Source organism: Hyperolius riggenbachi, chromosome 12 (assembly GCF_040937935.1).
Source record: "Hyperolius riggenbachi isolate aHypRig1 chromosome 12, aHypRig1.pri, whole genome shotgun sequence".
Taxonomy (NCBI): domain Eukaryota; kingdom Metazoa; phylum Chordata; class Amphibia; order Anura; family Hyperoliidae; genus Hyperolius; species Hyperolius riggenbachi.
Genome location: NC_090657.1, coordinates 37,413,855 through 37,430,133, shown reverse-complemented (window position 1 = coordinate 37,430,133; position 16,279 = coordinate 37,413,855). Strand labels below are relative to the sequence as shown.

At 46.8% G+C, this 16,279-nt stretch overlaps 1 protein-coding gene across 14 annotated transcripts in view; it reads right to left on the bottom strand.

Annotated features, from left to right (window-relative positions):
* The window catches only part of MAPT (microtubule associated protein tau), a 222,976-nt gene that overhangs the window by 85,994 nt on the left and 120,703 nt on the right, over positions 1 to 16,279 (bottom strand). The window contains exon 1 of one of the 14 annotated variants that reach the window (XM_068263574.1): positions 9,899 to 9,971. The exons of the other annotated variants lie outside the window; for them this stretch is intronic. The gene's annotated coding sequence lies outside the window, so the exon portion shown is untranslated. Of the gene's footprint in view, positions 1 to 9,898; positions 9,972 to 16,279 lie in introns of those variants that run through there. 14 annotated transcript variants of the gene reach the window in all.

Genomic DNA, 16,279 nt, shown 5'->3' with positions numbered 1-16,279 from the left:
CAATAAAATGCCTTTTAAAAATCACCAGCAAGCAAGAAAACACTTAAAGGATACCTTAGTGCAAATTGAAATTAAAAATGAGGGAGCAGGCATGTTTAGTGGGCTCTCCTCATCCCCACCGCTCCCCCGTTCTACTCCAGGCCTCCTCCGGTACAGCCTAGCAACCCCCCAGACTTACTTCCTGGTCGGGGTGGTCGCAGCTGACTGCACAGGCACCGCCGGGTGACGGGGTCTTTTTTTGCGTGGACGCGGTCGGGAGTGCTCTGCGCAGGCACACTATGTAGCTTTTAATTTCAATTTGCACTAAAGTATCCTTTAACATAGTTTTGATAGCACATAGGCACCTACTTTTTTGGTACTTTTTCATTTGAAAAGTGCTGAAAAGCTTTTCTAAATAGTATATGAAAATTATCTCCCAGGAGAAAACTTAGGTGAAAAAGTTAATTGCATACTGGCCATTCTCTCCTAATCCAAGGGGAAAAAAAAGCTTCAGCAGAGTTCAGATTTAATCTGTCCCCTATAATGGATAAAAAATGTTTGCACTGTTCCAACCCTAATCTTTACGTAGCACAGGGCTGGAGCACACCAGAGCGGTTCTGAAGCGGTTTTTAAAACACTTGCAGGGGGAAACCGCTTGGCTAATAAAAGTGAATGGGCTGGTGCACAGCAGAGCGGCTCGTTTTTTCCACAAACGCAAACTCGGGGGCTGCAGCATTTTTTTTTTTAGGTATCTGCGGCGTTTCTGTCTCAATGTTAAAGTATAAGAAAAGTGGAAAACCACTCTGAAAAACGCAAGATCAGTTTTCCAAGCATTTTTGTTACAGAAGCTGTTTAGTAACAGCTTTAGGGCCTATTCACACTTGTGCGTTTTCACCGCGATTTCAGCATTGCTGAAAATCGCTAGTGGTTTGAAAAACGTGTGTACAATGAAAGTGTATGGAAGTGTTCTCATCTAAGCGATTTTCTGAAATGCATAAGTGTTGCCTGCAGCGTTTTCTGAGCGATTCTGCGGGCTAAATTGAACTTGAAATCACAAAATGCTAATCGCTGGAAAAACGCTTTCTATACAGTGAAAAATCGCTGGGAAATTGCTAGTGTGAATGGACTCTTAACTGTAACAAAATATGACATCTGCTACACAAAAACGCTCCAAAAAATGCTAGGCACGCTTAGAAAACCTCTCATCATGCCTAGAATCGCTGAAATCTGCTTCAAAAACCTCTAGCGTTTTGTGGATCTGCTTGGTGCACACTGGCCCTAAATGTGTAGGCTGTCCCCTCTTTTATAGACTTGACTGCCACCCTGTATGACAGAGGCGCCAGGCTATGTACCGGACCGCATTGGTGATAGGCTCCTATTTATTGCCTGAGGAAGTGGGATATACCCACGAAACGCGTTGCACCTTGTTCGGAGTATGTAAATAATCTGATTTTTGCTTAAAACAGCAATTTTTTTGTGTCTGTTTTGGAGGGGTAAGTCCACCGCTACCTACTTCATTTTATCCATTTTAAAGAAATATTTTTTTTTACCCTGTTGGCGCCTCTGTACTACTAATGCAGTTGTTTCCACCCTGTATGAGGTCACTCAGCCCTTCCCCATGGGACACCAGCAATGATCCGCAGGACCTGGCTTTATAGGAACGCTGTGTCACAGCTCCTGGCACGGCCAATACACATTCCCCTCCAGAACATTAGTGAGTGATGTCACCATGCACAGTTAGCAGCACAGGATGAAGGCTCCGGCCATTACCCAGCATGCAATGCCACTGTGTTTTTATTTTCAAGCTGCATGCAGAAGGAGGGCTCTGCATGGTATTTATAGACCCCGGAGGATAAAAATCCTGAGTCACGTACGTCCAGCATTTATGGCTGTGCTGTAAAGAATACGCCACATCTAATCCCCCATCTATTATCAGCAACATATGTTCCAACAATATGCAGCAATCACATAAAACCTGGTTTGTGAGAGACTTATAACTCTAGTGCCTCATAAAAATAATCATCACATAAAACGTAGAAATGGTCCCACTGGACCCAGCGCTGTGAAAGTGTCACGGCCAATCACATGTCAGCATTCTGCCAGTTAGAGCAAACTTGAAGGGGGAAAAAAAACTTATGACATAATGAATTGTATGTGTAGTACAGGTTAAAGGGGCACTCTGGCGAAAAATTGGAAAATTTTAAATATGTGCAAACATAAAGAAGTATGTTTTTTCAGAGTAAAATGAGCCATAAATTACTTTTCTCCTATGTTGCTGTCACTTACAGTAGGTAGTAGAAATATGACAGAAGCGACAGGAGATGGACTAGCTCATCTCATCATGGGGGATTCTCAGGGATTTATTTATTTTCAAAAGCACTTAGTGAATGGCAGTTGCTCTGTCCAACTACCAAAAACCTGTGTAGGGAGCAGGGAAGCTGGCCAGCATCACTGTTTAAATCCTTTTTAGGGAATATCTTTATAAAGAATAAAAGCCTTACTGAGAATCCCCTGTGAGGAGATGGACTAGTACAAAACCTGTCGCTTCTGTCAGATTTCTACTAACTACTGTAAGTGACAGCAACATAGGAGAAAAGTAATTTATGGCTCATTTTACTCTGGAAAAAACATACCGTACTTCTTATTTGTCTTATTTGTCTATGTTTGCACATATTTTAAATTTTACAATTTTTCACCATAGTGCCCCTTTAAGAATAGAACATTAGTAGCAAAGAAAAGAATCTCATATTTTCATAATCAGAGATACAGCTTTTTTTATATAACAATGTATTATTCTGTCACAGTTGCTGTATAAAAAGCACACTCTGTTTTTAAAGTATAAAACAAAGCAGAAATAATGCTCCTTTGAACTTTCCTGCAGTAAAACCTTATCTAAAGCGGTCTCTCGCTGTTTCTTTGATGTATAAGTGCTTCAGAAATCAGGACTGTATTTGACACAGGAAGTTGAGGAGCTCAGAGAAGCTCTTTTGCATAGATAACAACTGAAGTTTTTTAACTCTTCCTGTACTGGAATACAATAGGAGACTCTAGTCTTTGCTACTAATGTTCTATTTCTTGGCTGTACTAAACTTACAATTAATTATTCCACGTTTATTTTCTCTTCTGGTTTGCTTTAAAGAGAACCTGAAATGGGGTGAATAAACAAAAAATATACATACCTGGGGCTTCCTCTAGGCTTATTGCTCCTACGCCTCCCCGTTCATCCCCAATTGGCCCTAGAAAGTCCTCCGGTCTGGGCCCAACTGCGCATGCACGACGTGGCTGCGTGCTCCCGCCACTGGTAGCGCAGCGGGGGAGTGTGTGCAGCCGGACTGCGCCAACTGCCCCGACTGGACAACTTAACGGAGCCAGTTGCGGACGAACGAGGGGGTGGAGGATGACGGCGTGAGAACGATAAGCCTGGAGGGGGCTGGAGGAAGCCCCAGGTATGTATAGTTTTTGTTTAATTCCCCATCTCAGGTACACTTTAAGGTTCCCCAAATCTCGCTGTTCTTGTATGTGCAAATACTGGAGTAGTTACTAAGTATACAAATCATAGCTTGGCAAGGCTTCTCCATTTTGGAGGGAAAATTGCATTTTTATGGGGAGGAAAGATACACATCCGGCTGCAGCATGCCAGAGAGCTATGTTTCCACAATCGCCATCCCTCAGCGCTAAGTGGATTCCTCCTTTAACATTTTATCTTAGGAGACCAAAGCAATCACTTGCCTCTACACATACCCAACAGACAAAGGGACTGCTTGTAAACCAGCTTGCTGAAATCATGGTATACGTGTCCTTTTATTTCTTCACAAAATAGAGTTACAATAATGCAATCCTTCACAATCGCAGTACTGTGAGCAGCCCCATAGAATTGTATGGGCAGGGAGTTGACATGCAGAATGATTGTGCAACACACCTGAACACTGAACAGGGCCTTAGGCCTCTTTCACAGTGGGACGTTAAAGCCGCACTTTAGAAAATATTTTAACGTGGACTAACGCAAAGCAATACTATAAGGAAACGCGGAAAGGCCGCTGTCTCTCGAGGTGAGGCGGCCGTTTCCGCGTCCAGCATGGCGTCACAACGCGGAAAAAACGCCGCATGCCGCATAGGCAGTGCGGCGGAATCCGCATTGGTAACGGCGGAATCCGCATCAGAGGCGGCCCCCGCACTAGATACATTGCATGACAGTACTGGTGTGGCTGGGACTGATAGTCCACCAAGATTCAGACTTACACGCGCGCGAGCACAGAGGCAGAGTTTAAATAGCAGTTAGAAGGGAGTCGGCTGACCAGCTGACAAATTCCACTGCTCTCATTGGACCAGCAATTAGGGAGGTCCTGGAAAGGTCCTAGAGTATATATACTGCTGGTTATTCACTTGCTCTTTGTCTGGCGTGCGATCACATATGTGGGAGCACCCAGATCCGTAGTCAGATCCGCAAGTGTGCCGGGACCAGCTGAAGCTGTAATCCTACACTTAGCTAGATTCTGTTGATAGCTAAAGTACTAGTTTGATTGTGATTATCTGTTATGACTTTTGCCTGCCTTGACTATCCTCCTGAACTCTGATCTTGCACCTCGATATTTCTGATACTCTGTTTCCGAACCCCGGCTCGTTCCTTGACTCTGCTTCTGCCTCCTGATTTTGTACCCCGATATTTCTGATACCCCGTTGCTGAACCCTGCCTGTACTTTGACTCCGCCTTTGCCTTCTGATCTTGTACTTTATCTGTCCGTGTGTGTACGACCTGGCTTGTCTGACCTCGAGAACCGACCTTACTGTTAGAGGCGGTTCCTCGCTCTGTTAGTGATCCTTCCTCCTGAAGGTTACTTTCAGTCTGTCCTTCCTACTGTCAGTCTGACTCCTCCCGTCTTGGAGAGCTCAGGTCTGCGGAAGGAATCTGTGCAGTACTCTTGCTGCACTGAGGCCTAGTCCTCAAAGTGTTACTGTTACACCAAACACTACACTCTACTCAGGTGAACAGAGGTTAGCTAGTATATCGGATTGTCAGTGATACTGCAGATCACGTATAATCTGGTATACATCTGTATTCCCAGTGATTCTGCAGATCACTGGTAATCAGATCCTCTCTGTGCTTCACTGATCGTTACAAATACTAAGTCTGTGCAACATTCACAGTGCACACGTTGCGTTGTGTGTAACGTGTAGCAATATTTAGAAAGTGCTGTATGCTGTGTGTTTAGCAATAAATCTGCTGTGTTGTGTGTTGCACATGCTCAGTAATGTTTTTATTATGTATCGCATGCGCCGTTTTTGTTCCCTCACCGTGCGACGAAAACGGCGCACCAAACGCAGTGCTAAAGAATGTACTATAACGTCCAAGTTATAGTCTTTCAATGCATTGCATTAGAGGCACGTTATGCGACCTTGACATCGCATTAAAACGCAACGTCCCACTGTGAAAGAGGCCTAAAGGGTTAGTGTAAAGTAGCTGGAAATATAGCAAAATGTGCGCACTGTGAAGATGTGAACACTGCAGTATGAACCTAGCTTTACGCATGTCAGAAAGGAAAGGATGCTTGCAAAATAGATGTCCCTGAAAGGGCTGTGGCCATCTCATCTCCAAAGCTGGCAGGTGAGCCAAAATGGTATGTTTGGATCCATTCCTCCATGCTATCAGGAATATGGTGAGTAATGAATGCCTCACCAACCAGAGAGATCAGACAACAGAACGGTCTTGTGCTCGGCTCCCTTCACTGATCACTGGGAAACCTTGCATCAGTTTGTGACCCAGATTCAGCTGCTATTGTGCGCCACACAAACTGTCCCAACGAATCTTCACAGGGGATGGGCGGGGTCATAGGCACACTTCTCAATGCATATCAAGCGTTTGCATTTATTGAAAAAAAATACTTTCAGATTTTTTTTTCTTCTTGAAAGCTTGGAGTCACAGGAGCTCATCACCTCTGCAGGGATGCAGGCCAGACTATCTGCTGCAGGGAGTCACAGGAGCTCATCACCTCCACAGGGATGCAGTCCAGACTATCTGCTGCAGGGAGTCACAGGTGCTCATCACCTCTGCAGGGATGCAGGCCAGACTATCTGCTGCAGGGAGTCACAGGAGCTCATCACCTCCACAGGGATGCAGTCCAGACTATCTGCTGCAGGGAGTCACAGGTGCTCATCACCTCTGCAGGGATGCAGGCCAGACTAACTGCTGCAGGGAGTCACAGGTGCTCATCACCTCTGCAGGGATGCAGGCCAGACTAACTGCTGCAGGGAGTCACAGGAGCTCATCACCTCTGCAGGGATGCAGGCCCGACTAATTGCTGCAGGGAGTCACAGGTGCTCATCACCTCTGCAGGGATGCAGGCCAGACTAACTGCTGCAGGGAGTCACAGGAGCTCATCACCTCTGCAGGGATGCAGGCCCGACTAATTGCTGCAGGGAGTCACAGGTGCTCATCACCTCTGCAGGGATGCAGGCCAGACTAACTGCTGCAGGGAGTCACAGGAGCTCATCACCTCCACAGGGATGCAGGCCAGACTATCTGCTGCAGGGAGTCACAGGCGCTCATCACCTCCGCAGGGATGCAGGCCAGACTATCAACTGCAGGAGTCACAGGAGCTCATCACCTCCGCAGGGATGCAGGCCAGACTAACTGCTGCAGGGAGTCACAGGAGCTCATCACCTCCACAGGGATGCAGGCCAGACTAACTGCTGCAGGGAGTCACAGGTGCTCATCACCTCCGCAGGGATGCAGGCCAGACTATCAACTGCAGGAGTCACAGGAGCTCATCACCTCCGCAGGGATGCAGGCCAGACTAACTGCTGCAGGGAGTCACAGGAGCTCATCACCTCCGCAGGGATGCAGGCCAGACTAACTGCTGCAGGGAGTCACAGGAGCTCATCACCTCCACAGGGATGCAGGCCAGACTAACTGCTGCAGGGAGTCACAGGAGCTCATCACCTCCGCAGGGATGCAGGCCAGACTAACTGCTGCAGGGAGTCACAGGAGCTCATCACCTCCGCAGGGATGCAGGCCAGACTATCTGCTGCAGGGAGTCACAGGAGCTCATCACCTCTGCCGGGATGCAGGCCAGACTATCTGCTGCAGGGAGTCACAGGAGCTCATCGCCTCCGCAAGGATGCAGGCCAGACTATCTGCTGCAGGGAGTCACAGGTGCTCATCACCTCTGCAGGGATGCAGGCCAGACTATCAACTGCAGGAGTCACAGGTGCTCATCACCTCTGCCGGGATGCAGGCCACACTATCTGCTGCAGGGAGTCACAGGTGCTCATCATCTCTGCAGGGATGCAGGCCAGACTATCAACTGCAGGAGTCACAGGTGCTCATCACCTCTGCAGGGATGCAGGCCAGACTAACTGCTGCAGGAGTCACAGGTGCTCATCACCTCCGCAGGGATGCAGGCCAGACTATCTGCTGCAGGAGTCACAGGTGCGCATCGCCTCCGCAGGGATGCAGGCCAGACTATCTGCTGCAGGGAGTCACAGGAGCTCATCGCCTCCGCAGGGATGCAGGCCAGACTATCTGCTGCAGGGAGTCACAGGAGCTCATCACCTCCGCAGGGATGCAGGCCACACTATCTGCTGCAGGGAGTCACAGGAGCTCATCACCTCCGCAGGGATGCAGGCCACACTATCTGCTGCAAGGAGTCACAGGAGCTCATCACCTTCTCAGGGATGCAGGCCACACTATCTGCTGCAGGGAGTCACAGGTGCTCATCGCCTCCGCAGGGATGCAGGCCACACTATCTGCTGCAGGGAGTCACAGGAGCTCATCACCTTCTCAGGGGTGCAGGCCACACTATCTGCTGCAGGGAGTCACAGGAGCTCATCACCTTCTCAGGGGTGCAGGCCAGACTATCTGCTGCAGGGAGTCACAGGCGCTCATTGCCTCTGCAGGGATGCAGACCAGACTATCTGCTGCAGGGAGTCACAGGTGCTCATCACATCCGCAGGGATGCCGGCCACACTATCTGCTGCAGGGAGTCACAGGCGCTCATCACCTCCGCAGGGATGCAGGCCAGACTATCTGCTGCAGGGAGTCACAGGCGCTCATTGCCTCTGCAGGGATGCAGACCAGACTATCTACTGCAGGGAGTCACAGGTGCTCATCACCTCCGCAGGGATGCCGGCCACACTATCTGCTGCAGGGAGTCACAGGCGATCATCACCTCCGCAGGGATGCAGGCCAGACTATCTGCTGCAGGGAGTCACAGGAGCTCATCACCTCCGCAGGGATGCAGACCAGACTATCTACTGCAGGGAGTCACAGGTGCTCATCACCTCCGCAGGGATGCCGGCCACACTATCTGCTGCAGGGAGTCACAGGCGATCATCACCTCCGCAGGGATGCAGGCCAGACTATCTGCTGCAGGGAGTCACAGGAGCTCATCACCTCCGCAGGGATGCAGACCAGACTATCTACTGCAGGGAGTCACAGGTGCTCATCACCTCCGCAGGGATGCCGGCCACACTATCTGCTGCAGGGAGTCACAGGCGATCATCACCTCCGCAGGGATGCAGGCCAGACTATCTGCTGCAGGAAGTCATAGGAGCTCATCACCTCCGCAGAGATGCAGGCCAGACTATCTGCTGCAGGGAGTCACAGGAGCTCATCACCTCCGCAGGGATGCAGGCCAGACCTGACCCTGTTTGCAGGCAGTTGGAACTCCACCTCTTCAGGTCACATGGAGGATACAGTGACAAAGAGGGCAGGTGGGGTTGACCATAGTGGCTAAAGCCTGTGCGCAGCTTACAGTATGGTATACAGTAGGGTATTTTACCAGCAGTGTCTTATTACAGCTGGTAATGAAATTATTATATATGTATTTTTTCGGGCAGCACCAGTGTCTCCATAAAACTCAATTTAGGGTCACTTTACCATCTGTATAGGAGACAGGCTCCTCTGTTACTGCATGAGGACAATGTATGCCTGGTACACACTATAAGATATTCTGGCAGATTTACTGTCAGATCGATTATTTCCAACTTGTCCGATCTGATTTCCAATCGATTTCAGACTATTGTCTGTTTGCTGCAATAGGAAATCGATCAGAAAATGCTCTTTCTGATCGACATGTTGGAAATAATTGATCTGACAATAAATCTGCCAGAAAATCTCATAGTGTGTACCTAGCATTAAGGTGCCCATACACTCGTCAGATTGGCAGCAGATAGATAAGAAATGCATCTGATGATCTATCTGATGCGTTTTTAGAACATTTTTTACCAGGATAGAATTCCAATAGATTTCAGTTTGAAATCTATTGAAATTCGATCTGATGGCATTTTTTTGCCATCAGATTTCTATTAAGGCCAATGCAAACTGATAAGCAATCTCATCAGATCGACCTAAATTTTCCACCCTGCAAGTTCGATGGAAATCCATCGAAATCGATCGAAATCGGCCGTCGATCGGTCGATTGGCCAACCGATTTGCAATCGATCTATCGATCGGGATCGATCGGTCGGCCAGAAAATCGGCTGAGTGTATGGGCTGCTTAAGAGACTGCAGGATGCTTGGTACTGATAACAATATATGGAATACTCAGTCACCCTATGTATGCTGGCCTGAGAGCATGACTTAACTCAACACTCAATGAAGGTAAGTGAGGAATTAGGGTTACTGTTAGAAGACAGAAATGCCCACAGTAACAGAAATCCTAAGTTAACACTCACACTATTTGCTGCCAAGAGCTTTCTGGCTAAGCCCACACACTACTAATAATGGCTGCGGTCACAATAACGTAGAGATCTCATCACGGCCATCCCAGATACATATATAAAACCACAAATGGCTTACTCTTAATTGCCTGCCAAAAACTGGAACCCTAGCATGGGTAAGGGTACTTCCAAAACCCATAATCCTTGATTAGATTCTAAATCAGCAATACATTCTGATCAAAGTGGAAAGACAGAGACTTACCTATATAACAAAGGCTCTATGCCACACAGCACCGTCGCTTCAGCCGGCAGTGTGTGCCTATGTGGCCAGCCTCAGCTCAGGAGAGATAATGCAGGGGGGAGGCCTCTCCACCTTATCTTGTCCTGCAGGGAATCCCTCTGACAGAGCTGGAGGCTTTATCTAGAGGCAGCAGGCCCCGCTGTGGCCCAGACCTCTCACAGTCAGCACTTTATCTGAGGGAAGTTCTCTCTGGCAGAAGGAGCACCAGCTAGTAGCACGGGGAATGTTATCCAGTCAGAGAACTGCCGCACGCAGCAGGGGGCCATGTGCGCATTCTGATAGCTATATGGGTTCCCCATAGAGGGCACCTGAAATCCAGCAGCACACTACTCTGGGGAAGAGAAGGGAAGGAGCAGGTACTGCACTACAATCTCCCAGGATGTGCTGCTCAGTGCATTTTGGTAGCAGCACAGGTGAAGTCTGCTGTAAGGGCTGGTGCACGCCAGAGCGGTTCTGGAGCGTTTTTGAAAACGCTAGCGGTTTGAAGAACGCTTGGCTAATGAAAGTGAATGGGATGGTGCACACCAGAGCGGCTCATTTTTTCCACAAACGCAAACTCGGGGGCTGCAGCACTTCTTAGATTTCTGAGGCGTTTCTGCCTCAATGTTAAGTATAGGAAAGTGGAAAACCGCTCTGAAAAACACTAGATCAGAGCGGTTTTCCAGGCGTTTTTTGTTACAATAGCTGTTCAGTAACAGCTTTACTGTAACAATATATGAAATCTGCTACACAAAATCGCTCCAAAAAACGCTAAGCATGTTTAGAAAATCTCTCTAAGGGCCTTATTCACACTTGCAAAACGCTAGCGCTTTTGCTAGCGTTTTGCTCAGGCGATTTTTGGAGTTTAACACGAAAAAAAATCGCCATTCACACTTGCCGATTTTTTCGCAATCGCATTTAGCGCTTCTATAGCACTGAAACACAAATCGCCGGGAAATCGCCTGAAAATGGTGCAGGATACAAATCTGCGTTTGGCGATTTGCGTTAATCGTTGGCACATCGCCCAAGTGAGAACGTGCCCATAGGATATTATGGCACTCGCGCTTTAAAAAGCTCTAGCGCTTGAGCGTTTTGCCGAAATCACCAGCAAAACGCTCAAGTGTGAATGGGCCCTCAACAGGTCTAGAATCGCTCCGAAAATCTGCTTCACCCACTGTGTGATGTCAGCACTGAGGTCCTGACATCACACTGTGGGAGCCTAGTTGCATTGTGGGAAATAACAGCTGTTTCCAACTGCCAAAAATGCATCATCTCTTTGCACAGCCATCACCTGCCAGCAGTAAAAATGTTGACATGTGATAAATGTCAGAATGTAAATCAGGGAGAGGAAAGATTTTACAATGGGAAAACATTGACGAAATAATTTATAAATAATTATTGTAAAAATTAAGCACTTTTTTTCATTACATTATTTTCACTGCAGTTCCTCTTTAAAACCCTATGCTTATATGACTTTTATGCAGCACCAGTAACTGCTATGGTTGTGAAGTCTACAAGTTATATGCCATAGTAAGTTTTCGGCAGATTCAGGACTTGGACAGAACTTGGTGGGTGTAAAGAATTCTTACTGCAATGCAACTGGAGTCTGCCAAACTATACACATTTGTAGAACTGTGATGTCAATATTTTCTGTTAAACAGTCCAGGATGTTTTTAGTGTCAATATGCCACAGCACACTATAACCTTCCCACAATGAGGCACTGTCCATCACTACCATTCTCCTCCCCTTACTGAACTGTACAGCCTCCCCATGTCAGACAATTCAGAGTTGGAAACTATCACTCCAGCAATCACACTAACATAACAAATGTGAGAATGGCTAAACACAGCACTACATGGCCAGTTTATTAAAAAAATGATTATGGTTATTATGGTATTACATTCTTTTCAATGAATATTATTAATTATATGAAAAAAATCTAACTTATTTTTATTTGCTTGAGAAATTCGATCGGAATTCCCATTTTTCTCGATAATGGTCGATCAGGAAAGGGGGAAAAAATCAGTTTCTTCCAAGATTGAAAGAGGTGTGCTAGGATGTATGAAATTCTTTCAACCAAAGAAACTGTGCAGATACATTTTAGAAGAAAGAAACTTTTTTTTTTTGAGGAAACAAAAATATTACAATGGGAGGATTTGCTTATTGGAAGAAACGTAATGTGTTTGACATCAGTACATTTGGAGTAGATTAGTGAACATTGCATTAAGCTGTAGTTTTTGACTAACAGGTCATAGAACAGGGGTCTCAAACTCAATTTACCCGGGGGCCGCAGGAGGCAAAGTCAGGATGAGGCTGGGCCGCATAAGGGAGTTCACGTGTCCCCGCCGCAAAACGAGGGCTGCAGAGCCCCCAAATCGCCCCGGGGGCAATCCGCCGGCATTTCCTGGAAGGGGCAGAGCTTTCAGCTTCAGCTCTGCCCCTCCTGACGTCAATCGCGGCGGATCACCGCCTCTGCCCGCCCACTCTAAACATAAAAAAAAAAATTGGGAAAATAGGAAAAAATGCCCGGAATCTTCATACAGCCATATTACGGCTGTATAGCGATCCCTGGCCAAAGCGCTGCGGCTGCGTATGGACCCCCTGGAAACTCTGTCAGGAAATGTATTGCTCTTTCTTTTGATACATGTAAAATTACACTACCGTTAGGCTTGCTACTAAAAGTGACATTTACCGCATTTAAAAGTATACTATTTTCCTTCGAAACTTTAAAATCGATTTTCTCAAGAACTATAAGGTCTTTTTGAAAAATTGTTTTTTCCTCTTATTCCTAATGATCTCCTTAACATATCCTGCAAATTTAGGGTTTCTAGCATTTAAGGTGGATTTGCTATTAACCATTAAAGTCGGCGGGTTTTTAAATGTGTATTTTTTTCCTTTGCAACTTTAAAATCGATTTTCTCAAAAACTATAAGGCCGATTTGAAAAAAATGTTTTTCCTCTTGTAGCCACTGGGGGCCCCTACAAGCTCTGGGGCCACAAAATATTGTATCGCGGGCCGCAAATGGCCCGCGGGCCGCGAGTTTGAGACCCCTGTCATAGAAGGAAACTTTAAAGCGAAATGAAAACCAGCATTTCTTCTTTGCTCTAAAAAATGATTTACCGCATATTATATACTACCAGCATTTTTTTTACTAGAACAGCATTCAAAGGGTTACACACAGGGCTTGAAGGTTCAGTGCAGAGAAAGCTGGACGCATCCGAACTGGAGATACTGTTATCTTGTGTCTACTTAATTGTATCAAGTGAGGAATGTGACACATTCTCTGACTGTGCAGAAGCTCCTGGACACAGACAGACACTCAAAGAATTTCTGCCTTAAATACATAATGAATAAAACCATTTATGAATAAAATGCAAAGTCAGCTCTCAAAGCAAAAAACTGTACTTTTGGGAACTTGTAATTTCTAAATGAATAATAATACTTATGCACAAAAGCAAATATGATAACCGTATGGTATATAAAAAGTAGGAAAACATGTTTTTATTGAATATTATGTCAGGGTTTTATACCACTTTAAGGTTTAATAATTAAAACGTTATAAAAACTATAATAGAATGTAAATCTACAACTAACCTTCCTGGCGGTAACCCCGAACGTAGTTCGGGGTAAGCCGCGCAGGAGGTTTTCTCAGGCCCTGCTGGGCCGATTTGAATAATTTTTTTTTTGCTGAACGCAGCTAGCACTTTGCTAGCTGTGTCAGCACTTCGATCGCCGCCGCCCCGCGCTCGATCGCCGCTATCCGCGTCGCAACACAGCCCCCCCCCCTAGACCCCTGCGCTGCCTGGCCTATCAGCGCCAGGCAGCGGCAAGGGGTGGATCGGGACTCCCTTAGATGTCACGACGTCCATGACGTCGGTGACGTCATCCCGCCCCGTCGCCATGGCGACGGGGAAGCCCTCCAGGAAATCCCGTTCTTTGAACGGGATTTCCTGATCGCCTATCGCCGGAGGCGATTGGCGGGGCTGGGGGGATGCCGCTGAGCAGCGGCTATCATGTAGCGAGCCCTCGGCTCGCTACATGATATATATAAAAAAAAAAAAAAATCAAAAAAACGGCTGCGCTGCACCCGGGCGGTTTTTAACCACTTCTCTACCACAGGGTTTTTCACCTAAAAACCACAGCAATTTTCACATTTAAGGGAGGCAAGGGTTAATGGGCTTAATGGGGGTATAATTTATTTAAAAAAAACCTCACTGATGCTGATCAGTCACTAATGCTGTGTTAGTTATCTGAGATCCTCTCAAGAGTGATCTCAGTAACTGTAACAGCATAGTGACTGATACAATGTTTACACACATTCTGCATGAATAAGCACTGTCATTGGCTTTGTGAACACATGTTCACATCAGCCAATCACAGACCAGCGGGTGCCCGACGCGTATGCCCGTCCGCATGCACGCGGACGCGATCGCGCACGCGATCGCGCACGCGAACGCGATCGCGCACGCGAACGCGATCGCGCACAGCAGGAAAATAAACAGGAGTTGCCTATCTACGCCCCTGTGACTCAGGTGAATTTTAAAGGGGCGTAGATAAGCGTGGCAGAGGTTGTTAAGTGGTTAATATACCGCCAGGAGGGTTAAAAGATGTTTCAGTGGATACAGTTGTGAAGAGTGGAAAAATTGACTACAGGATTTTTATTTGCCGCTTCTTTACCCACTCTTCCAGTCCAGTTTATTTGTTTAATTACCGTATACACTTGCATATAAACCGACCTGCGTATAAGCTGACATACACACTTTTCAATCATAAACCAGGAAAAAAGACACAGCAGGGAGCCAGCTGGCAAGAGCAGGATTACTAGTGAATGTTCCTTACACTCCTCTGCCAGTAACAAAACCTGCTCCACCATTCGTTCTACTCCACTGACTCGCATATAAGACGGGGGGGGGGGGGGGGGGTAACTTTTCAACACATTTTCTTGTGCTGAAAAATTAGGCTTATACATGAGTATATAATGTAGATTGTTTTCATCACGATTGTGTCAAAGTCAAATATAAGTTTCAGGTATATTGGTTCCATGAGTGCAATTTTTCATTTGCGTGAAAAACACAATCAAAATTGTTGAATAATAATAATAAACAAAATTAACAATTGTAATGTGTGTGGCCACCTTAAAGGGATACTGTAGGGGGTCGGGGGAAAATGAGCTGAACTTACCCGGGGCTTCTAATGGTCCCCCGCAGACATCCTGTGCCTGCGCAGCCACTCCCCAATGCTCCGGCCCCGCCTCTGGTTCACGTCTGGAATTTCAGACTTTAAAGTCTGAAAACCACTGTGCCTGCGTTGCCTTGTCCTCACTCCCACTGATTGCACCAGGAGCGTACTGCGCAGTCCCATTATGGTCTGTGCCTGCGTCGTGCGCTCCTGGTGACATCAGGGGAAGCGAGGACACGGCAACGCAGGCACAGTGGTTTTCAGACTTTAAAGTCTGAAATTCCAGAAGTGAACCGGAGGCGGGGCCGGAGCATCGGTGAGTGGCTGCATGGGCACAGGATGTCTGCGGGGGACCATTAGAAGCCCCGGGTAAGTTCAACTCATTTTCCCCCGACCCCCCTACAGTATCCCTTTAAGCCTCTCTCCAGGTTTAAATGTCTTGGGAAGACACTCGGTGGCAGAGTTTGTTCTTATCTGTCCATAAACTCCGTAATAGGCTAATGTCAAGTCACTTATAAAAATACCTGATCGAATTCAAGACACTGGCCACTTCCTGAACCGGTGACTGCAATCTTCTTACAGAAATTCAGTCTGTGCTCCTCCCCCTTGCAGTGAGGATGATGCAATGCAGGCAGCAGAGAGACTGGGAACTGACTCCCTGTACATACTATGTGCTTTTGTTGATATTTACATTTAAATAATATAATTGGAAGCTTAGTAGGTAGTATTTTTAGATCTGTGCATGGATTAGGTTTTAAATGCATAAATAAGTACAAACTATGACTAGAGGAGAAGAAGCAGATGTTGCAAAATTCAGATGACAATCTAAAGCCTCGTACACACACTTGGGGGGTTTTGGCCGAGGTGGTTGGTCAGGGCCATCTTTGCCAAGAGCCTAACATGTATACAGCAACCCTGTTGTGTTGCCAAGAGAGTCACAGTGTCGGAACTTGTCCCGAGTGTGTTATTGTTCTCCTTATACCCCCTGATGGAAACTGGTCCTTTGTGCACTCCATCCCATAGCAAGGAAATGTGTCACTAGCCTGTAGGCTAGTGATGTATCTGTACATCAGATGGCCTTGATTCGCACAAGGGATCCAGCACTGATCCCTGCAGGCGACCGTAATTGTCCGTCAGTACACACTTTTAGAAGGGAGAAATGTTGGAATACCATAAATAGGGA